Source organism: Thermobia domestica, chromosome 11 (genome assembly GCF_964235325.1).
Source record: "Thermobia domestica chromosome 11, izTheDome1.hap1.1, whole genome shotgun sequence".
NCBI lineage: Eukaryota > Metazoa > Arthropoda > Insecta > Zygentoma > Lepismatidae > Thermobia > Thermobia domestica.
Window position 1 is genome coordinate 111,161,625 of NC_137464.1, and position 26,255 is coordinate 111,187,879.

The window sequence follows — 26,255 nt, forward strand, 5'->3', positions numbered from 1 at the left end:
TGTACAGGTTGACCCAATAAAACTTTCCACATTTTGATTGGCTGTAGTACAATTAGTGGGGGAACGAAAGAAGTGAGGCTGTTGCTTCCCCGTACCACTGTCTTGTTGTTTTCAATCATCCTTATGGTTTGGTCAGAGCTCATCGTGCGTACACAGTCGACATGTTTTTTCAAAAATAGCTGTTCTGTGATTACAAAACATGAAATATTTCAGTTTAAGGTTTGATGATTATGCCCTTTAGGGTAAGGGAATTTGATGATTAATTGAAGTGAATGATGGAAGAATTGGTGGAATGAGAATGTTGGAAGAAACAAGTGTATGCCGAGAAAACCCAAATACATGTTCACAAGTTTATTTGGCCGGGGATCAAACCAGGAGCCCCACACACTAAAGGTAAGCGCTCCATCACTGAGTCACCGCACCTTTTCCTCTGATTACGGTACAGGTAGCTTTTCGCTTAAAGTTTGCTATTTCACATAGTCTTCCGATCAAGAACATGTTTATTGTGTGGAATAGCAAACCTTACGCAAAAAGCTCTTTGCACTGTAATCACAGAATTGTTGCTTTTAAAAAAATATTTCCACTGCGTACTCATGATGAGCTCCTAATGAAATCATCATAATGACTGAACACGGCAGGAGAATGATGAGCGTACTTGCTGAGCACCACTTCTCTCGCCCATCTCTTTACCCTCCCTCAAGCGCTACAGTCGATCGAAATGTGGGAGGTTTTATTGGGTAGTATGTGGTTTTATTGACAATAATCGTATTGTCAGTTGTGTCATTGCCACATATTGGCACAGAGTAATTCAACTCATAACACAGTACTTAGTTTACAAACTGTTTTCAATACCATTTTATATTTTTTTTAATGAACAAGTTTCTTTCTGCAATATTCCTATTTTATTGGCCTTTCAAATGTGGGAGGTTGTTTTGGGTCGCCCTGTATTATTAGAAGAAAGAAAGAGAGAGAGAAACGCACTATTCTCATTGGCTTGAAACTCAATATTTGGAGTTACTTGACACGGTTGAAGTAGTACATATACAATGTTACATATATGATGAAAGGTTTCTTTAAATTACGATTCATGACATTTTGCTGTGAGTACAGCAGAACGTGAGCCTTTCTTTCTCTTTTTCCGTATAGCTACTTCCGTTTCTCTTTTCAAATCAGATATTGATTTTTAGTGCTCCCAACTTGTATAGTTCGCGGCATAGAAAATGTTACAAAAAGTTTAAGTCCAACTTAGGAACAAATTCTTGCGCCGTTTGCGTATGAATTCAGAAACAACTTCTCGATTGACTACTTCATTCTGGTATCAGCTCAACTCTCCACCTCTCCTCGTCTAAAGGAGTGTGTTACGTAATACACTTTCCATTCAGACGGAAAAAACAGGAACGTGGTTTACAAGATTTATATCTCTAAAACCGTCTCTTTCATTCGTTTGTTTTAAAATGCCATTTTAGCCTGATTAAAAAAAATGTCTCAAAATGTCCCCATAGCTTCATAAACGCCTTTATTTACATTCTTTCTTTCCCTTCTTCAAATACTGCAAACTAGGAAGGTGCTCCTTGTGAAATATATGGAAATTGCTAATCACAACAGTAGGTTTTGTGCATCCTAAAATATGTAATACAGGACACGTAAGTTTGGCCCTTCACTGTACAACGCGTGATGCGGTTGCCGACCGTTTTTTGTTTTCAATGTGTCATGTGGACCCAAGGATGTTATAAAATACAGGATCTGCCCATACAACAAAATCGTGAAGCCATACGTCACAGCTTTGCCACGCCTACTCTGCCCACTCTGCGTCACGAAGATCGCAATGTTTCGAGCCAACAGTCATGGCGGAAACGAGAGTAGCCAATCAGACGTGCCGGCTCAGACGATGCTCGATTGTTTTTCGGCTTCACTGAGTTCATATAATGAAGATACGTATGGGCAAATCTCTATTTTATAACATCCTTGTGTGGACCTTCCTCTTCCGTCAGCAGTAACCCGTTCACCTGTGAGTGTCATGGTGTGAAAGTGCTGCGGTAAAATGGGCGACCTGACAGACTTCCAAAGAGGCATGATCGTTGGTGCCCGTCTGGTTGGAGCTTCAGTGGCGAACATTGTGGGGGTATCGGAAGGCACTGTGTCCAATGTCATGAGGGCATACACAATTCATGGGCAAACGACGTCTGCAAAGCACAACAGTGGTCGAAAAACAATCCTGTCATATAGGGACCGGAGGGCATTAAAACGGATTGTAGCAGATAAAAAGAAGACCACTGGAATGAAAATTACGTCTGAACTCAATTCCGACCTACAGAACTCGGTTTAATCAAAAACAGTGCGACGGGAACTTCATAAAATGAAAATTCTTGGCAGGACCGCTATGCCAAACCCCTGGTTACAGCAGTAAATGCGAAGATGCGTATCCAGTGGTGCAAGGACCACAAGGCGTGGACTCATGAGCAGTGGAAACACGTAATGTGGTCCGATGACTCGATCTTCAGTTTGTTTCCAACAACCGGTCGTGTTTACGTATAGAGAATACCGTCGCAGGCCTATGATACATACTGTCTGCTCCCAACTGTAAAGCATGGGGGTGGTTCTGTTACAGTATGGGCAGTGATATCGTGGTTTACCGCAGGCCCCATTATAGGCCTGCATGGAATGATGAATGATGCTAAGGCGTATGAGGCCATTTTGGGGGTCCAGGTTCTACCCATGGCCCAAATATTGCTCCCTGATGGTGATAGCATTTACCAAGATGATTTGGCACCTGCCACGCTGCAAAAACTGTGAAATCATGGTTTGAGGAGCATGACCAGGAGCTATCACATCTTCCCTGGGTCCCATAATCACCAGATCTGAACATCATTGAGCCATTGTGGTCTGAGTTAGAAAGCCGTGTTCGGTCTCATTACTCTCTACCGGCATCCCTTAAGGAACTGGAGCATGTTTCGGAGGGATAATGATACAAAATTCCACATACCACGATTCAGGAGCTGTATACGTCCATTCCACGTCGGATCCAATCTGTTTTGGACACAAAAGAAGGCCACACCATACTAGGTATGATTTTCACACTTTTGCAAACGTTTTAGACTTTTTTGTTCAGTCCCTGTATTTTTCAAGTGTTTCCGTGTCATATACATTTGACAAAATTTTATTTTTGGAATGTGATTTGTTTCTCCTGAAAAGTTGTGGTTTGTAATACATAGCGGTTCTGTGAGGCGCAGCGATGATATACAAATTTAGAATTGGAGAAAAAAAATGATCGGACATATCCGTATTATGATGAAAATTGTAATTTTCTGAAACAGAAGAAGGATCGCATTAAGCAGTTGTCGAATTAAGATGGAGAAGTTTTTTTTTTTTAGAGCATCGGATGATCATCATACTCCTAAAAAAATATAATAGTAAAGATTCCCTTTCTATCTTTTTTGTTGAAAAAATCATATAATCATTTGTAAGATTTTTTTCATGTTTTAATCCGCAAAAAATATGATCCTATAGTTCAATTTTCGCACGGCTGACCTTGCTTTTTATTTATAATAATCAAACTATTCAGTAAAACAAATTTTGTAGCCTATGGCAGATAACCTGTGGGATTTTAAAGGCGAATTTTTATTTTGATGTTATTCAGAATTTTATAACGGAATTGTCATTCATGTATTCTTTGTAGAAAATTAATTTACTTGGCTGTTATTTCAAAGTGGACATACGATAATACATTGTAAATCAGAAAAAAAAAAAAAACTGGTTTCCTGCATGTATTTAAATTGCGCAAAAGAACTTCGTAGCAGCTCTGAAATCCGAGGGAGACGTTCGGGCAAGAAAGAAAAACAAAATTGCTGGCAATTAGTAATTATGTTTGTCTGTCTAGATATTATCAACATCAGTTCTTGGATATTTGCCAACACTAAAATTGTGTTAACTATATTTTGTATGTGTGTGTGTGTGTGTGTGTATTTCGTGGAATTTTTGAACGTGATACAGTGTGACCACAGTAGCAGTTTTTTTTTTTTTTAAATTGTATATTGCAAGACCGGTTTAGGTTTTCCCTTAGTTTAAAAAATGAGTTGGTTTATCCCTCAAGTTAGTGATTTAATTATTTTTTGTTTTGTTTGTTCTCTTTCATTTTTCAATGAACTAATCAGCCACAACGTAAGGAGGCTAAAACGAAGTTTTCTACCCACCATGATTCTTCGAAGGCAAGACAGGGAAGATAGGATAGGGATGAGATGTTCCAGCCGAGGTCACAGAACAATGCCTGGAGGTGTCTCGCTAAAGAACCTCATGTAGCCAACTAAAAGTAATAATAAAAAAGTCTGAAGATCTGCCACATTATACGTAGAGAGAATTTCATGTTACTCTTTATGGCCAACGTGTTTAGAAATACGTTTCGGGATTAAGTGCTATTTTTTCTTCCTTTTTTTTACACTGTATAAAGGGAAATCATATTTTGTTAAAATAAATATTTCTCTTAGTACAAATGTTTGTCGTTGCTAAAGGTAGTAAATAGGATCACGCGTAACTTATACAGATAGCCATTATCCGTTAAGATAACGGATAGAATCTATTAACGAACACCAGGATAATTGCTCTAGCGAGAAACAATTCAAAAATTCGTTTGTGTGTATACGTTCAAATAGAAAAACAAATCACTGAACAAAGCAACATTTAATATAATAACTGTGTGACTGTTTCGCCAACTCAACTGAACATATTCTAGCTTCATCAGACACTAAAAACAAGAGAGATTTGTATATAAATATAACAGAATCCCAGAAAATGGTTCCGAATGCTGATTGGCGGATCAAAACAGATTCAGTCAATTATAAGGAAAATTGACAAAAGTGACAAAGGCTTGCAGCATTGTAACAAATAAGGTGATTTGTCAACAGTGTCTCTATCATTGCATTGGTATTTTCAATGAATAAACGCATTGCCTGGTAGTAGCCTCTTCTCGCTCTCTCTCTCTCTCCCCATCTCTGTGTTAACTTTCGCTCATTTCCTTAGACGTGCGAGTCAGTACGTGATGGATAAAATAAATTATTTATCACTGTTCTGCAAAGATCAGATCGTGGAGTTCGGAAGTGATAATGCCTCGATCGTGTAAATGACTGTACTAGTAGGGTATTCGAGAACAATTGTTGGGGGAGTTAATCAACATCGTTGTAAGCAGGGACAAGTCTCGAACCGTCGGCAAAAGTGCACTGGATGGTTTGAGGCTGATTGTGTGGTTAATCGTCGCATTCATCCATTACTATGGGCTCAGATTTAGCACGGTGGAACTCGAAAGTATGACCATGCTCCGTACACTTGTAGGTATATGGCATGGCAAACACCTTTCAGTGGTAGAGTGTCCACCTGTGGAGCATGGGATCCTTGGTTCGATCCCAGCTCGCGCCAAGTGAACTTTGTGGTGGACAAACACCGTGTGCGTGGGTTTCCTCGGGGTTCTCCCGTTTCCTCCTACTTCATTCCACCATTTCGTACATTACTCATCATCACTGTTTCCTTTAGCCTACCGGCATAACCGTGGGACGTAAAACTCAAAGATTTCATTGCATTTTCCAGCAGACATCTCCAGTATCACTTACTCCTCATTTGTGTTTATGAGCGCCAATGCCTTATCTGGTGCAACGGCCATGCAAATTGTGCGACAGTGAAAGAAGATCCACTGGTCTGATACGCGTTCTGTATTCCACTCTGTGGATGGTCCTATATCTATTTTGCGGAAACCTCACGAGATGTTGGAGCATTCTTTCTCGTGTATGCTGTGAACAGTACAGGTTAGGTGGTTGTTTAGTGGTGTGGAGCATGTTTACATGGTTCCCTAGGTTCCCTGATGATTGTAGGTGTACACGTAACTGGTGCCTGGTATCGCAATTTCTTGGCAGACTGGGTACACCCATCCTGTTGCACTTTTCTCCCATGACGATAGTATCTTCCAAGACGGTAACACACCTTTTGTGCAAGAATGGCTCGAGAGACAGTGTCTGAGTTTCCAGAATCTTTCATGGGCTCGAAACTCCCTAGATCTCAATTTGTTGAGCATATGTGAAGTGCCATTCAACGGTACTTCATTCTCCGGAAATATCCATTGTAGTAGTGAATGCCGCATTACGTGCAGCTTAGGTTTTTTTTTTTTTTTTTTTTTTTTTTTTCATACTGGGATCGGTGCTGTATGAAAGACGTAGACTAGTAAGTAGGTGGCCATAATTTAGGATCGGTTGGTATATGTAATATTTTAAAGTACATTCAGTACCAGATGTATGGTCTGATAATTGTATAGTCATGAAAGATTAACAGATCAAGAACTAATTGGCCTGTTCGTCTCATGGTGTGGAGTAAGTCTTCCTTTTCCCTTACCGGCAAAAGAAGCAAGGTTGCAAGTATGGATAAACTGCATTTTAAGTTTCGATCATGGGTTTTATTCCAGGTATGCGCAGATGTACAGTAGATTGGCATCTCTTATATTCTTGTGTTGAAAATTGATGTGAAATTAAACAGTTAACGAAGTAAAACAATCATCAAGTAAGATTGTGGTGAACAATATCGTGTCCGTGGGTTTTCTCGTGTTATTTCCGTTTACATGTTATTCTACATTTTCAATCTACCAGTTCTTTCATCTTTATTCACTTGCCGTAATCATCCGTCTTTCTTAGCTTAAGGGCCGTAACCATGGGATATTAAACTGAAACTTTCATTTCCAAAACTAAGTCATGAGAGTCGAAGCAAATACAATAGTGTTTACTAAGTTTTAAGTTACAAAGCGCGTAAATTTTAATGATCATTTGTGTTCTACGCACTTTTAGCAGTGTTTCGAAACAGCAAGATTATTTTATTATATTTAGTTGAGAGGTATTCTCAAGGCTAAAAGAAATGTAATTGTACAGCAAATGCGACAAACATGTATTAACATGGCGTGAAGATTATAATTATTATGATTTAAACTATGTCGTTCATGGGTTTTCTTTCGTGCACTGTTTTTTATGCTTTAAAATATGTTTTTACCGTGACTTAAAAAAAAAGAAATTTAAAGCATTTCAATACAGTTTATGTGTAATATCAGTTTTTATATGTGGTCTGAGTTGAGCTTGGGAACAAGGTGATCTTGGCGAATTATGAGTTTGTGTCGAACAAATCAGGTTTGTAAATTTTCTCGAGTCCTCCCTATCATCTCATCATCATCTGCATTTATTATCCGTCTCTAGCCATCACAGCAGAAGCATGGATAAAGATTTTCTTTCTTTTCCTGATTTGCCTCGTTTGTCACGTGTCAAAGTGAATCAGTTTGTATAAAATGGTATTTGAATTACTGTTTCACCTATCTGTATTATTTTATTGTAAGGATAGCCAACCTAAGGCACGCGTGCTATAACATAGAGACGTTTCCTAAATGGCATTCTAAAAAAAATGGCAAAATGAAACCACTTTTACGAACTAAAAAGCATGACTTCTCGTTTTTCTTTTCTCAGACTTTATAGAAAAGAATTAAATAAAAGTACATTCTAAAGATTCTTGTATGCCACTGTACAGATAGAAATGGCATATGATGTTCCTGGAACAAAACCGATTATTATTTAATTATTCAACAGGTTACGTGCATTTGAGAGACCCAGAGGATGCACTAATATTGTTCTTGATTTTTATGATTATTAAAGAGAAGAGGTGACCAGGAAGTCCCTTCTACACTCAATATTACATTTTATCACTAAATTGTACAAAGGGTAATGAATACTATTAATATTAAACCACAGTCTTACTTTGATTTGCTTTTCTTCATAGTGCGATTGGCAGTAACTACATTCATGGGCGCCCGAAGGGAAGGGCACGGCACGGTGGCTGGCTAACGAAAATGTATACGTGATATAGCAAACCACGAATATTAAATACCAGATGTAATATAGCAACCATGGAGATGGCCCCCTCCCTAGAAAATTTTCTTCGGGTGCCTCTGACTACATTGTTGTTCCTTGGTGGTAGAACAAACAAACACTCAAGTTCAGTGCAGTGAGTCGGGATGCGGATGCAAGCATTTTCACTTACGCTTTGCCCATTGGCAAGCGCCTAAATGAAATTTTCCCATATCACTGGATCAGGACTAGGGATGGCCAAAATTTTCCGGAATCGGAAATTTCACTTTCCGAATTTCGGAAAAATTCAGGATTTTTTCCGAATCCCAGAATTGGCAAGTCCTAGTCAGGACAGCTTCCGGCTTCTTGGCCTTGGGCTCCAGTTATCATCACACCTGACAGTACACTCTGGGACATTGTGAAAGACGAAGTGCGACAGACCTGATATACTAATAACGAACAACTGAAAGACGAAGTTCTTGCATCATTTCAAAAAGTTACCCATGATATGTTGTTGTGGATGAACAATCGGACATGGAGGCACATAAGGATATACTATGAACATGGAGGAATCCACACGGATGTTTTAGATCCATAGGGGATAGGCAGTACGTAATCATATAATCATAAAGTGAATGTAAAAGGACTTCCTGGCCACACTGTATATATCCAAAGCCGTCAAATGAATGAATATATGCTTAAGTGAAGTATTATTTGTCTAATGTTAACTCAATAGCAACAAATAATATGGTCATTTTGGAAAGTATATAAACTAATAGTTTAAAAGCACTATTGAGGGAGTTGTTTTTATGGTCTTTTACTTTCTGTGGGAATTCGATTGCTTGAAAACCTATTGGTTTATTCAATAGCATATTGAATGTATTATGCGTTTCAATTTTTTAAAAATATTCTTTATCAGTGACTGGTCTAAGCGATAAAATTTAAATTCTTACTGGTGCGATTTCCCTTAAGAGGAATCACTTTCTTTATCGTGTTCTAAGTTATCCAGCACACTTAGAAAAGTGATGATCTTAGTCATCATCATCATCATATGCATTTTGCCATTACACTAGCCTGCTATGATTCTGTTTTTCAACATTAGATGGTGGATTCCTATGTATCTTTTTGCGCTTAACACAAAAAGAACATTAGTTTGTTTCCTTCACGTCAGACTTGTTTGCAAATGGCAATGTACCAAATGTAGTATATGTAGAAAAATATCACAAATATGCGACACAATGACAGTTTCATCATCGATATTACCTTAAGATCGCCGCACATGACCCACTGATGATCGTCATACTTAATATTCTGGAGCACAAATGGTAAATGTTCGTAACGTTCTTGTAAGTCTACGGAATGTCCTATGGGTATTGACGCATACCTGTTTATGTTGTGGAGTAGGCCAACTGTTAGACTTCGTTTCGACGAATAGATTAACAGTCTCCAGTCAGTGCTTTCGTGCGGAATGTTAAATGTCTGAAACTGTCCACACACATCATTGCAAAATACTAAGTCGTCTTCTTCCGACAAGTCTGGAAGAAATTGTTCTCTGTGTCTGAACCAGGACAACAAAGTGCCAGTTGCGACCAAATTATTTTCTTTCAGCCTGGAATTATGAAATGCTGCCGCCTCGTTGGTGAGACGTAAATCACATCATTCAGTTCCGATTGTGTAAATGGTTGTGTTGCAGACGTGCCAGGTTCCTAAGCCTCGTCATTCTCGGTCGTTGTATTTACGTCCTTCACTTTCGGAACCATCTAGGTCAGGTGAATGTTCTGGTTGCATAGACACGGGCACGTCTAGACCATGAGGGACAGGACGTAACGCTGATGGCACATTTGGATAGACGATGTTCTGTCGAATTCCCCTTCCAATTCAACTCCTCTCATTTCTTCCCTTATTCTAACACTTATATACTGGTTCCTTATGAGTCTTTGATTTTTCCATTCCAACCCAGCTTTCTTTAGGATTCCCATCAATAATTTCTAGTTTACCTGGACAGACATTTTCTCCTATTTCTGAACACTTTTCATTGAGTACGTTTAATAAGCCAGTTGCATTTCTTGTGCTCTTACTTCTTCTAAACCTGAACTGTTTCTTCTCAATTTAATTTGTTTTTGTATACAACTTTCTGTTAAGTATTCGGAGCATACTTTCTATTGCATACTATATGCGGTTAATAGTTCTGTACTCCTCACATCTCTTTAGGTTCGATTTCTTAGCCAACGGCATCATGATCGTCTTTAGGAACCCTTTTGGCCACTCCTCTGTTTCATATAGTTTCATATACAATATATATATATATATATATATATATATATATATATATATATATATATATATATATATATAATTATTATTATTGCAGAGTCTAAACAGTTTTTTCGTGCATTTGTCTCCCATATTCTTTATGAATTCGACTGGTACATAATCTATTCCGGCTGCCTTTCCATTTGTAATCTTGGATAAAGGTTTTTCAAACTCATCTCGAAGAACGTTGTAAGGTCCATACCCCCACGTACAGGAACTACATACTTCGAACATGTATTATTGTGTTCAAACATAAACAACAGCAGACGACGAGCTCCTTCGTGGCTAAGCGGTTAGCGTACGAGCCTTGGGCGTGGGAGACGAGGATTCGATTCCCGGCGGGAGCTTATGTGGTTCAGATTCCACGTTAACCAGTGGGTCCACGTCTCATATAGCCTTGATGCTGAACGAGACAAACTCAGAATCAACTCAACTCAATCAACTCAACAGCAGACGACGGAAGAAGACTACTAGAAAGACACAAAGAGGATTCAGAAGAAATACAAAGATGGACGGCTGACCTTCCTGTCAAGAAGTTATCTATAAACGAGGACAAAAGTATCAGTTGACAGCTGATCAATCACCGACCAACACCTTTCTCCTGGGGCGGGTATGGGCTACAGAGAGCTCCTTTAAAACCCATGTCGTGAGGCTGCTATGAGAAAATCATTCTCCCGAGGCTGCATCGAGAAGGAAACATACTCTAACCACCTATTCTTGAGGCTATACTGAGCAAAAGGCAAACCTTTTCTGAGGCCACTTATGTGTGCCAAAAACTTATTTTAACTCTAAAAACATATTTTAGATTTACAAAGAAACTTTGTCAACTGTTTATAAGACTTTAGTTTTGTAATAAGAGATGAAAGATTTAAATCCTGAACTTTATTATCTAGACTCTACCAAAGAAAGCATTCCAAAATTAAGCCCTTTATCATACCTCCGTCATTTTCTGCTTCAACATCTAGGGCACACGGTCTATCCCTACTCGTACAAATCTTCAACAGATTCTTTCCATCTTCCTAAGACATCACTTCTTTAGTTTTACTACTTCCAATTCTTATTTTCTGCTACTATCGTAATACTCCCTTGTTTCCCTAGAAGTTCCATAGATAAAGGAGATAGTTCCTGCTTGTACATTCCTATTTTCCAGCTTTTTCTAATTATTCTATGTCCTCACATTTTCTGTTGTAAAACTCTTCCCTTACTTTGTCTTTCCCTTCGTATCTCGTTGTTTAATTTCCTGGACATCTTTCTCCTCTTTACTGTATTAACTGGTTTCCACCCTGTCCTGTCCCTCATTTTATGCAACATCTGTTGTGTAACCCGTAGTGGTTTCTTAGCAGTTTTCTATTCACGCTAATTTACTACTACTACTTCTGCAGCCTACTATATGCAAAGTTTAATATACTTCCACTGTGTGTTATACGTGAGTAGTCTCAGAAGTATCCAACTTGACGTATAGGTGATGGTTGTTGTTTGAAAAGCATTACCATGGTTCAAAAGTACCAACCTTATAAAGCTTAAGTTTGAAGACGCAACGTTGTTTAGTATTTGTTTAGCAGCCATCGATGGTGAACCCTCTCAGTGAATTTGTAATTTGGAAAAATGGGTCATCGTTATGTGATAGAATACTTTCATTTGAAAGGTCTCAGTCCAACCAATATCTACAATGGACATTCCAAAAGTAATGTCTCCACCGTGATAACTCTTTATATATATATATATATATAAAATCATAATACAATGAAACTTCATACAGATGTAATATAATGTTAGTGTGCACATTTTTCTATTTGCTGATAAGTAAATTAAGAATGTGAATAGCAGTAAAAAACAAAGAACTGTGAGATTATGTTCTGCCGAGATGATGGCTCTAAAGATACATAACTGGTTGCATATTGAAAATATGCAGTTATTATTAGCAGTGTTAGAAGATAGATGAAGTTCTGGGTGGGAGAAATCTCGGTAGAGTATACGTATAAACAGCGGAGTGGTAGACCTGACCTGAATTGACGTATGAAGACATGTACTGATTAGAGAGAACCGTCGCGTGATCATACTGGAATTTTATTAGGTATTTGGTTCCGGATATAATGCATGGGAAACGTGAGTTCACGAGTTAAAGAAACTATTCGACGAATAAAAATTACACTTTAGTGGGCAGGGTTACTTTTCATTATCATAGCACCTACTGTATATTCTCGTGTGAATGAAAAGATCACAGAACATTGTGAAAATATCAGTAATGCTGCATCCTCGTTACAGTCCTACGGTGGTCTCATCGAACATTCATTCGCTTTTCCCTCTCAAAACAACCTTCGTGGATAGCATTTTCAACATTGAAAGGCTGAATATATAGAACAATAAAACAAATCAACATTTTTCAGAGTGAATTTCAGCATAGAGTTGAAAAGTGACAGACATCTATCGTAAGCAAAGGTCAGTATTTTGAATAATCTTATTAGCAGTGATGGAATGCTAAATTTTGGATAGGTATACGCTCGATCGTTAAAAAGAAAGAAAAGAAAAAAGTTATTCTAGACCCCATATACGCCAGTTCTGTCGTAAATTTGCGGTGGGTATACGTTGGACTATGAAAATAATATTCCTATATGCACCCCCTGCTTATTAAGTACCCAACATGTATATCTTTTTTTACACAAAATTTCCAATTCTTCCTCCTTTATATTCTTCCTCCTTTTATAAACTCGGAAAAACATGGTGCTTTTGAAATGATAAAATACGTGTTTTTCAGTTTGGTATCTGCTGAGTCATTTCAGATTTCATGGGGTGGCCAAAGACTTTTCAATGCAAACTGTTTTAACATTTTGACCTGCCGCCATTTTGTACAGGTTTACCATAGAACATCGAAACTTATTCCATCGTCTTTCTTTTGTAAATAGCTTTCAAACGATATACTACTTGACCTCCCTTTCAATTTGAAAATTTTGAGTTGGACCCCTTTTGGGACCCTGGGGCAATTTTGTTTCAATCAATACGTGATACTTTTGAAATGATGAAATACGTGTTTTTCGTTTTGACATATATTTCACCGTTTCCGAGTTTTAAAGGTGGCAAATGACTTTATGGACACCCTGTATATATTACAGCAAAGGGATATTACTTTTTGGGTGACCCTTATATAAGTAATAAGTGGATATATAATAATTGAAACGTTGATGTATATCAGTGGAAATATTTATCGTAGTAGCATATGGCTTGTTCAACCGGGTCTGGAGAATTAAAAAAAAATAATAATAATAAATCCTGTCCTTTGATGTCTTTATTAGCAGTTTATCCTTGTTCTTTGTGTATATTGGGATTAAATGAACATTATACAGTATTTTTAAATTGTTGTGAATGAGAATAAAATTGAATTAGCGATTGTACATTTGGTGTAATCAAATAAGCAAAACAGGATTTTTTTCCGAAAGTGATTATATTATTTTTACTGTTGGTGAAAGAGGTTTTACTTATAAGTAAGAAAGAAAAGAAATGCTGTAGTTTTACCCACTGAGAATCTGTGCATTATTTTTGTACATTGTACCAATATTTATTCGGTTACTGTGTATAAACGGGTGGTTGAACCGTTAATTACTATGAAATAAGGCAAATGGTGCATCACGCATGCTGTAAATTAACTGCATGTCGTCACGTGGTTGAGGTAACTTCAGTTTCTGTATAATGAACCATTTATGTTGGTGTAGTGTTTTGAGACCTGATTTTCATTTTTGTAACGAAGCCAAGTTCCAGAGATTCTATTTTGGTTTGTTAATTCATGAAGTGTGGGGTTTCTTGGTAGTTCTTACACAACTAGTATGATTTTCTCCAACTGCAAAAACAAGTTGTTTTTCATTGACTTCTAAGAAAATTTTTATTAAAATTGTTTTGCGAAAATTTCATTAAATCCAGGAGCCAAATTCCATGGTCCATAACTTGGGAGCCAAAATCCTGCATACCGTAATACGAGGTGAATTCAAGTTATAACACATCCATTTTTTCTCTGGACTGATAACATTGAAACGTGCTGTTTGTTTTAGAATACGCGAGCACTCAGTATGTGACAGAGATGACAACACGTAAGGCACACACAACTCTAGCGGCAGTGGTGAGAGTTTCTGATACTTACGACTCGTAAAATGACAACGTTTCCATTATGAGAACGGCGTTAACCATTCGTTTTCTCCATTTGCGTGGTGTGACTCCGCTTAAAATTCATCGTCAGTTGAGTGAAACATGTGATGATGGTATCATGAATGTGTCTAACTGCGTTCGTGTGTACGACAGTTCAAAGAAAGAACTTCGTGTTACAACAAACCAAGACAATCTCGGCCTCGCTCAAGCCGGTCTGACAACAATGTACACAGATCCCACGGAAATGCTAACTTCGGAGGCGATGTTTTCCACACACATTCAGCAATTCTCCAAACAACTTTCTCCACTCATTCGATCATATCCTCAGCCTGGTTTGTGCTAGGTCGAGATTGTCTTGGTTTGTTGTCACATGACGTTCTGCCTTCTTTGAACTGTTGCACCCACGAACGCATGAGCATGAATGCATGAGCGTTACACATCCATGACACCATCACCTCATGTCTCACTCAACTGGCGATGGATTTCAAGCGGTGTCACATCACGCAAATGGAGAGAACGACGGATATTGTATCAAAAACACTCATCACTCGCACTGCTGCTGCTCGAGTTCTGTGTGCTGTACGGTGTTGCCATTTCTATCACGCATTGGCAACGAGTGGTCATGTATTGTAAAACAAACAGCACGATTCTCTCTCTTACCAGTCCCAAGAAAAAGAAAACATTGGAGCTGTTATAATTTGAATGCACCTCGTATTTCACACGTTTGTATATCAGGTCAAAGTCTACCACCATGCTAAATTTGATGTCCCATAACTCGGAGACCATATTACAGGTGCGTACTAAGCTTGTCAAAGTCTACCACCATGCCAAGTTCCATCTAGATCGCGGATGGGTTCTGTTGAATGTGCATGCGTTGATTTTTAAAGGAAAAATCAATGAAGGACGGGAAATATTGGTGACATGAATCGTACTAGTTAAGTAATAAGGATCCCTCCTTAGGAAAATGTCATTTGGAGAGGGTAGCGAGGAAATAAGTAATAATCTTTGTGGTTTCCCTTCTTACTATGGTTTAGAATACCGTAGGTGGTAAGTAGGAAGTGTTCTCATCTTTGGCTCAGGAGAACCAACCTTTATTTCCAGTACGTACATGTCATGATCCACAGCTGTGAGTTTTTTCTTTTATCTATCTTATTAATAACATCAGTGTTAAAAAGGACGCTAGTATCTAAACAAACGAATAAAAAAAATGCTAAATTTGATTGATAAATCATCAAAGTACTTGTACATGGTTGTGATAAATTGGCGACTCGAGTAATAATCCTATAGCTACTAATTATAAAGCTTGGAAGTGACCCGAATCTTACTTAATAACCTGTTGACGAAAGTATTTATTGTGTTTTCCCATTTCGTCATACGGAGTCTACAACTTAGACTTATTTTTGTGGAACTTGTTCTTCCAGAGGGATGTCCTTAAAACGTGAATTGATTACCTCAAGAAAGAAATAAAATCTTCAAATAAATAAAAGTATAAACAAATATAAATAGATGCTTTGAGTGAGAGTTATAAATTTTCGTATATGCTAGTTTTCTTGCAGAAATCTCTCCTAGAATAGCCATGCAAGCTGTTTAAACATAAAACCTCCCAATTGCGAAGCAAAATAATAAGCAACAATCTCTTAAAAGAATAAGGTTTTTATAATTTTGTCTTTATTAATTATATATCTATTTTCCTGACATGATTCATTTTGGTGACGTTTGCTATTAGACATTTGTTGAAATGAGTATATATTTTAAAATTCAAAAATATAAATTTAAGTTCTAATATTTTTTATTATTCCCATCCCCCACGATATTCTATAAAAGTCGATTTAAAAAAAATATGTATAACCATCTCCGTCAAGTTTTATATATTCGACTATCTAATGTAAAATTATTTTTTTCTTCCTTGTGAAATTAGTTTGTTAAAAAAAAAAGCGTTACATATTCGATTCAAATTGGATTTTGAGTTAATACTCGAATAAATAAAAATTTAAAAACAAAATTGTGTAGAACAAATTAAACCTCATAACCAAGAATAGCGAATAAATTCATCCCCCACATGTTTGGAAGTAGCATGAGAAATATAGTTTGTTATGCCATTTACAAATAAAGAACAAGATAAAAATTATGCTCCAATTAGAACAATAAACCAGGAATGATAAATTCCTCGTGTAGATGATAAAAAAAAGGAAATGAAAGTTCTAACTTTACGTCCCACGCTTAATGCCCTTTAGGCCAAAGGAAGTGAAAATATGAAGCAATTGGTTCAATGATAAATGGGAGGAAAACGGAGAACTTCGAGTAAACCTACAAATAGGATGTTCTTTGCAAGGGATCGAATAAAGGACCGCTGATACGAGAGGTGAGCGCTCTATCTCTTAAATCACACTGACCCCTTGAGACCTAGATAATGTTATTTTCCAACACCTTTAGATTTGTAATGAAAAGGAAATCTGTAGTTTTACGTCCCATGAATATGCTCTGTAGGCTAAAGGAGGCGGATGATTAATGAAAGTGAACGAATATAAAATAATTGGTGGAATGACAATATACGAGGAAACAGGAAACGAATGAGTGAAGTAACTACGCATGTGTAAACACACATACACACATGCAAAGACCATTACTGTCCATTTACATAAAATTCGGTAGATTTTCGCTGGTCGAGTACGGAAAGAACCAAATGACTCCAATTCCTTTCAGAATTTGCTTGTGTTGTGCTCACTCTGTAACAGCCGAGAATGGATTTTAAGATTTATTCCATCTTAAGTCTTTTTACTACGTTCTCCACCAGTTTTAGACTTCGAAAGTATGCTATTCATAAGCGTTGAAGTGTTATAGAACGGCTTTGTCCGTGTGTTGACAGGTATTAGAATAAAAGCGGTAAGAGTTATCAATAAGAGGCTTTTTTCAATCGATTTAGCGTCCAAAGAATATGTTCCTCCCCTCCACTGAAGCTCTATTCAAACAGAAAGTGGTTCAAATTAACGGTGTTCGATTAGAGCCTTTATCACCATAGAATAAAGCAGTAAGGGATAGCGATTAATGTCTTTCTGATATGGATTCAACGTCCGAGGATCAGGTTCTATCTTTGATCTTGGGTACGGTGGCTCAGTGGTAGAGCGTTCACCTCCGGTGCTTGGGGTCCCTGGTTCGATCCCAGCTCGCACCGTGTGGACTTTGTGGTGGACAAACACCATGCTCTTGGATTCTCCCGTTTCCTCCCACTTTATTCATTCATTTCTCATCATCACCGTCTCCTTTAGCCTAACCGGCATAAGATTTCATTTCATTTTCTATTGCAACCAGTAGTTATAGATGTACTACTTTAAGTTTAGGTATTGAATTCACATATTTTAGAAGTTTACCATAGTTTCACACTATGAAACGAAACCCACTTGTTTCTTTCTAATTTTAGTGAATAACCGACAATAAAGTGTAGGTGTATAAAAGTATAGAAAGTTGTTCCAGATAGAATTCCCAAAATACTATTAAATGGATTAATAATTGTCTCCAGATCTTTCTTTATAGGCCAGAAATCTCAGTCAGAGTTACGACGTCCTGGTTGTTTGACCTTTGTGTGTGTGTGTGTGTGTGTGAAGGGTTTTGTAACAAGTGATACTTCTAAATTTCACTGTCAGAATTGTCATTTTGTTTGTTGTCATTTAGTTACTTAAAAAAAAGTAAAAAAACTCGTGGGAAACGTAGTGAAGACATTTTAATCTTCGACGTTGAATCTATAGTAATTCGAATATTCTCGAGCAAAATTTTCATGTATAAATAAGCACACATACGTATTAGAATATTTAGATGTAAAGGATATTCCTTTTAGATATAGGCCTAAAGGATCATTTTGCGAAGCTTAGATCACAGTGCAGGATGATCCTTCCAGTATTCAAGAAAATGCAAAATTACAAGTACTTAAGCTATGAATTTATAATATAAAGTTTGCATCAAAGATACGTAAAACAGAAAAAACAACAACAACAACACGATATTGTCGGGACAGCGATTTGCGTATGGGGCCATGTTGCACGTTGCCGTATCTACACTGCCTTTTAGCCTTCCCCACTAGTCCAGGGTTCGATATCCAGTGGGAGAGCATTAAAATTTAAATGCATTTCGGTGATTCGGATTCCACTTTAACTATAGGTCCCTGTCTCGGTGTTCGAAAAAGACGCTAAACTTACAAAACAGACACTGCTGTATCATTGAGTTGTGCGGTAGTCAAGTAGAATGGTATACTATACACAGCAGATTAACTTAGCTCGTACTTACCGTTTGTAACTATTGGATGGTACGTTCCTGTAAAGCAGCGTTTCCCAACCGGTGTGCCGCGAGGAATCGAAACAAAATTATTAATTTTATAGCAATGAAATTGCAAAACCTAGGGAAAAATGTATATTTGTATTTCACATTACTATGAACCTCTACTGTGGATCTACAATTTTAAGTTTCATACCGGGTTACTGTTATGTACATTTCTAATGTTGAAAAAATGGTTATCATTGTTGTGACAATTATTGCTTCTCTATTGTTGCAGACTATTTCGTAACTTGAAAATTTAAAATATCATTCACTCCTTTCAACAAATTACCTACATTTGTGTTTTAAGAGTAAGAGAGATTTGTTCGTTCGTTATTTAGTGATCTTCCTTCTTAGTAAAAGGTTGGATACAGTTTTTAAAAAGAAAGCGTATTTTTAAAAACCTCGGTCCTATTTTTCATGGCAACTGTTTTCTATTTTTAAATTAGAATGAAAAATAAGCATGGGGAAAAAGCAGTGATAGAGCTTTTTTCTCTGTGAGAAGGAGATCAATAATCACAGAAAAAATACCACTGTGTTTAATATTTACAAATAATAATACCTATAAGTGTGCCGCGAGAATCCAAGTAACACCCGTAGTGTGCCGCAAGTTGAAAAAGGTTAGGAAATGCTGCTGTAAAGAGTATAAAGAGTATCAAGGCGCATTTTTGAGGAAATTAACAGTAGGAAGGCAGCAATAAATATTGTGTGCTTTTAACCGGGGCCGCTCCAGAGGGGTTCAAAGTTGATGGGAGGGATTTGTGGAGGGAATTTCCCCGAAATTCTCGCAGTTTTCCCTGTTTAAGTACGTTAGTTGTCCCAACACATAGCACCTCTGGAAAGCTTGTTTCATGCTGAAGAGAATGAACTATAAACCAGACTTTCCAATGAACAGTGTTGATGCAATAGCTATTTCACTGCGAGTCTACGATTTTCTTTATACTAACTAGTGATGTCAACCGGCTCGGCTCGGTTCGGCTCAGCTCAGGTGAGCCATCAGCTCAGGAAAACTCATCTAAACATAAGGATAAACTAAGGTCACGTTCCTAATGTCACAAACTCAGTACACCTTCAGGAAATAAGCTGAATGCTCAGACACTCAAGAGGCAGCGTGCTGTTGGACAGGGTCATTATGAAAGTGCACCGTGTAGAATAGACACTAATGATGATTTTTCCTTATGACTTCAAACTCTGACATTCTGCACAGAAATAATAATAATAATAAGCATTAACAGTGCATTTAAGCTGGGGATGGCGAATGAACGTTCCGGTGACAGGATTGCAAAATGAGCGTCTTGGACACCGATCAACATCATGTTCGGATGAGCTCCTGACTAACACGATGGTTGAGTTGAGTTGATTTTAGTTTAGCGCCCCGTTCAGCAGCGAGGCTATATAAGATGTGGACCTACTGATTAACGTGGAATCCGAACCACATAAGCTCCCGCCGGGAATCGAACCCGGGTCTCCCACGCCAAAGGCGCGTACGCTAACCGCTTAGCCACGAAGGAGCTCACTAACACGATGGGAGCAGATCGTTGGAAAAGAGTTCATGCTGTTGTAGAGGAGTTAATTATATACCATACCACTGACGTTGGGCAGGTCCATGCAATCGGTCAGGTGGAAAAGGTTGGACTTACGATTACCACACAAGTTGATTTCAACCAACTAGAATTGCTGTGTGGAGGTGTGCAGTCCTCTGACTATAAGGAATAACCGGGAAAATTTACTGCATCGGATTGTCAGTTCAGGTGAAAAATAGATCTGCTGTGACTATCGTAGATGGCCAGGACAATAATTGGATCATGATCATCGTCCAGGACGGTTTCCTAAAATACCTCTTCACCTGTGTGTTGTTGTTGCTGGTATGGTAGTATGTGGAGGGACTGATCCATCATGTTTTTCTCAGGCAAAGTGAAACCATCAAGCAGATGGTTATAGTACTTAAGTTCATGGAATACACCGCAGATTTGTCCAGAAGGACCTAACAATGGTACAAACTTTTATGGCCTTAGGTTACACGACACTACTCACCCACTGGTCGCACAAAGTACGATGCAGGGCTTCCATGAGTTGCAGTATGAAACATTTCCTCCACCCATCTTATTCCGCCGATATCTCTCCCACTGACTGTCAAATCTTTCGACATTTCGATCACTACTTAATAGGGAAGATCATAGTTTTCTTTTTCTTTTCTTTTTTTTGAGGGGGTAAGTGCGTTGGAAATAATTTACGCAAGATGGACATTTCGTTAGCACGAATTTAATGTTAAGTATATAAAAATACATTTTCCATATTGGTAGAAAAATATCACTTCGTTTATTTGCTTGAAATCTTGTTACATACTAATATTTTTAGTCTAATCACGGTTTCCGTGATACAGTTCTGGAATTTTATAGCTCACTTTTGTGAGAACCAACACCAGACGATATTACTTAGAATGGTTGACCACGCAACCTAAGATTTAGTCGCAATCGGTCGTAAATTTATTTCCTTTCTGTTAACTTCGAAGATATTTTTGTCACAAGTTGAATAAACTGAGGTAAGTATGTCATCGAACTTGCCAAGTTTTCCTGCATCGCTTTTGCAGGCAATAAAGTTGGTTGTTTTTCCTTCCCATTTGCCAGCATTTGTTTTCCTTCAAAGAAATGGGGTTTCGACTTAGCAGTTGGAAGGATTGAGAAGTAAATTGCATCACAACCGTTACATTATATCCGTAATGCAGTAAAACCACGGATACGCAAACTGACGTCAGTTCTTTGAAATAGCGGAAGTGCAGTGAGTGGAAGAAAAAAGGATGTAATATTTTGCAGAGACATCACAAGCATCATTCTATTGTGTTTTTGTGGCAAGTTCAAAGAATAATGACGATATTGTTTATCATCCGGAATAGTTACCTTTTTCATTTATACATGCATTCCAGTTCTGACCTTGGTGCTTTTTTTTTTAATTGTTTTTCTCCAGCAGAACAGAAGGTAATTGCTAGGTCAGCGACATCATAAAAAGAGGAAGTCATACTTTGCTCTTGTAGCTGGCCATTACATGGTTATAGAAAATAACTTAAAAGTTGCTGTTAGCTGTAGAAAGTAAATTGCAGTCTTCCGTAAATTCATACATACATTATCGTTCCTTTCTTCAAGTCGAACTTAGGTAAGACGGAAAATAGAATAATACTGAGGGACAATGATAGCGACCACCTTTTTCAGTCTCTTTTAATAACATTAATAAGTAAAACTGATGAATGTAGCTATTTTTGTATGCAGTTCCTGATTCTATGGTTGTTTTATCTGTTCTACTTTTTCTTTAAAAAAAATACATTGAATAATTTTTGAAATTTCTGCTACCAGTAATATTATAGTGTGGGGGATACAAGTTTTTTGATTTTATATTTTAAAAAATGTAGGCCAACATAACTGCAATTAGACGACAATATTTTCTGGGTGATTAGCTAGAGTTCAGCTTCTTTTCAGCACCGAGAGACTATGTAAGGCGTTGACCTACAGTTTAAGGTAGAGTTCGAACCTCCGTAATGTGTTCGAATTTCAATGCTCACTGGCTGGAAATCGAACTCCGGGCCCCGTTCATCAAAGGTGTGTGCCCTATCCACTTGGCTAGCAGGGAGAGCTGGATAACGATATTTAAACAAATACAGAGTAGCACGAAGAGAAAATACTTCTTTGTCAGCTGTCAAATGACGATAGGTGTGGTCCATTGCGAGTGATATACCCTGAGATGTGGGACACTAACCCCATCTCGTGTGGAAAAGGCTCAGTACTTTTTAGACATCTTGATAATTCATTGCGTGAAAATGATTTCTGGTCAAATCTATTTTTCCCACCGACTTCTCTTTAAACTGCTTCTGTAAAACAAGAAGCAGTCATCGTTAGTTGGGAAGCTGCTTGTATTATTGAATACATATCACACTTAATAAGCGTTACAATTTCCAATATATTGAAAGTTCCTCTGTACTAAATGTTGAAACTTTCAGTGGAATTCTCGTTTTCTCCAGCAATATTAAATATTCATTCACAGTCATTCAGTCAGGGGCGGATCCAGGACCGACTTCTGGGGGGGGGCGGTGGGTTGTCATACTGCTACTTTTAAGGGCTCCAAACTTTGGGATGGGTTTTATTTATATATATAAAATAAGAAAGTTTCCTCTTATGGGGGGGGCGATCGCCCCCCCCCCCTGGATCCGCCCATGCATTCAGTCACTACTTTTCGTCAGTAGCGTGGAGTTCATAACCGTGATATGCTAAAAACATTCCATATCCTCTCCTACTGTCCTTCCGGTTTCAATATCGGATCGTTATAATCAGAATGTCAACCTTAGTTTCACAGTGTTAAATCAAACTCACTTGCTTTCGTAAATATTCTTCTACCTATACATTGTGTTACTTACAAGGTAACCAAAAAAGTTTTTGCCGTTTTTACGCTTCATTAATCGCGCGCTCACGGAGAGGAAATGAAATGACGCACGTGCCTGCCACCGATCGGAAATTAGTCTGACCACCGACCTTTAGTAATACAGGCACATAGTAGGGGTGGACGGTTCCTGAAAACGTAAACCACGGTTTCGGTTTGCCACTTAAACCGGTTTGGAACGGTTAACCGAACCCGAACCGAACCGAACGGATCCCAAACCGAACCGAATCGTACCGTTCAGAACTGTCCGTAGAACTTTGACAAACTAAACTGTCATACGACCATTTAGCAGATTTGTGTATAGTAAAAGAATAAAATAGCAAAGAGCCTGAAAGTTCTCATTGCTATATATGATGTTTGTATATCTTTTGTATGTATGTAGATAGATAAAAAATATCACATAGCTAGATACCATGTATGCACAAAAAAATCCTGGCAATACAAGTATTTGATGGAGAAATGATCCCAATAAATTCCTTCAAATTAGAAGCATTTCATATGTCAACGGAATAAAAAAAATGACTGGTAGTGATCAGTCTTTGAAAAAGATGAAATTCGTTGGGTTAAGTTCTGACCTGTTAAGCCCCCATTCTACAACTGCTTCAAATTCGAAAATGTTGTTATTATTCTTGTTTACCTTCACTTTTAATATTCCTGCTCAAATAGCAGCTTGCATGTGTGTCTTCATTTCTCTCATTTTTCATATTTTCATTCTCACCGTCGTGATTAATATTATAAGAAAAGCGTGATTAACTAATCAGATTCATCATCATCAAAACGCCGAACACATATTTCAGACTTTGACCGTTTCTGGTTTTGAAAACTCTCCTACGTACAATGTAAGTCAATACTCGGCACCTTGTATATCACATCGTTAACAAATCGTTATATAATTACTTTCTGTAATTAATAACCAAAAACTTCTTGTGAGTTTTACTGAAACGTTTGGATTGCGAGCGTAGCGAGCAAGAAAATTTTTAACAAATCTATTTCTTTGCAAACCAACAACAATATTGATTTAATAGGGCGCCAATACTTTTACGGGGCACCACATCGTTTACTCATTTTCAACACTTCCTTTTTCTTATTGCTTGTTCGGCGCCCTCTTGCTACCAGCCCTTTCCCCCCTTCCTTCCGTAGCTACGGCTCTGGGTATGGTATCTTCTCCGTCACGATGTAGGTTTTGTACATTTGCTAATCATACAAATAAATATCATTCTCTGACAGAAGAGTTGCACTAAGTTGCAATCTCGCTATCTTCGATTCTGGACAGTGAACACAATGGCGAGGAAACATCTACCATTTCCCATCTGCGATTCAATATATGGTAGCTCTCTCTCCACTCAAAATACTAGGGCAATTCAGAAAATACAGAATTACTCTTTACGCTTCTCTCTCAATTACAGAAAGTCTTAGCATATCCTGCCGGTACTTAATGAAAACAATATCCTAACCATGTCCCGAAGACGATATCTCCGATACTGTTGTTTACTATACAAAATAAATTCACATAAAACCACCTTATTTGCATCATAAATTAACATGTAGATCAGAAATTCATCGTTACAATACCCGAGGAAGTAATAAACTGAATATGCCCGGCATTCTTGAAAAATAACAGAGAAGGTATTTTCAATTTCGGCAGTAAGAATCTGGAACTCCCTACCACAGTCAATCACTGACAAACCATACAATTCATTTAAATCATCACTCCAAACATTATTATTTAGAGATCAGAGACAAAGCATTGGCACACATGAAAGGTTTACTACAGTATGAAATTGGACTGAAATTAGTACGAAATTGGACTAACATTATTGTTTTTTTTTTTTTTTTTTTTTTTTTTACATTTACTGAGTGGTTTGTTTATCCTTAGTATTATTGAATATACCATGTTATGTTGTTATTTGTATCTTGTATCTTATTTGTGTCTTTGTTTTTTTCTGTCTTTTCTTTGTAATGACAAGAGTTAGGTGGCAGAGCAGCCTCCGGCTGAACCTCGACCACTGAAATAAAGAGAAATTCAATTCAATTCAATTCAAATTGGCAGACATTGATCTGGCATACGGGAAAGCGGACGGTAATGGCCGTGTGGCACAACGGTGTACAGACAACTATTTCCTAATCTTAGAATTCTACACCACGCAACGTTTTCAGGTGTAGATCGAAGTTTACAAGAAACAGGATTGCTGGAAACACACAATCCCAATGCTGGACGAAACAAAACCGTATGGACTGTGACTTTTGAGGAGGAAATTCTTGCTTGAGATCAGAGAAAACCGTCCACCAGCACGCGGGAAGTAGCTGCTGAAATTAACACCCATCATCGGCAGGTTTGGAACTTGCTTCACGAAAATCAGATGTACTCTTTCCATGTCCAAAGGGTGCATGCATTACACGCCATCCACGTAGGCGGGAGTTTGTCCAGCGGTTACGCGAACCATGCTAATATATCTCGCTTCATATCTCGTATTCTCTTCAAAGATAAAGCTATGTTTTCCCATGATGGAGTGATGAACACTCACACTCAACATTTGTGGTCTGAGGCAAACCCATATGGAATGTCAACTCGTGCCCATCAGGAACGGTGTTCTGTGAATGTGTGGGCATGAATCGTTGATAATTCTCATCAAACCGTACCTACTACCACAATGCCTAACCGGGAGGGAGTATTGGATATTTTTGAAAGAGATTCTGCCTGAACTACTAGAGACTGTGCCACTGCATGTGGTTTATGCACAACGGTGCTCCAGCACATTTGCTGTGGAGGTGCGAAATTGTCGCAACGCATCCTTTCCGAACAAATGGACGGCAGAGAAGGACCGGTATCTTGGTCACCTCGCTCATCCGACCTTAACCACTTAGATTTCTTTTCCTGGGGCCATATGAAACAACTAATCTGCGCGACGCCTGTGCAATCAGAGGAGGATTTGGTTGCTCGACTTGTTGCTGCAGCGTGGAGCATTCAGGAAACAGTAGGAGTGTTTCAACGCGTTCGCAGCGTCTTTCCCTTCGACGCCACTGTAACCTTTGCATTGAAGTGGTGGGTTGAAACTTTGAACACCTTTTGCCGTGTCCGTTCTGACAACCATCCTCTTCCCTTGTAAACAAAGACTCCCCTCTGTACCTTGCTCCCTACAACTACCTTCTGTATGCAGTCCCGTTATACGATTTGGATCCAGAAATATCGGCCCCTGTTACAGTACGTACAAATATCGTGAA

At 38.1% G+C, this 26,255-nt stretch overlaps 1 protein-coding gene across 1 annotated transcript in view; it reads left to right on the forward strand.

The window, feature by feature from the left end:
* Positions 1 to 26,255, forward strand: part of LOC145664358 (protein similar-like) — a 422,904-nt gene that overhangs the window by 29,929 nt on the left and 366,720 nt on the right. The window lies entirely within an intron of this gene.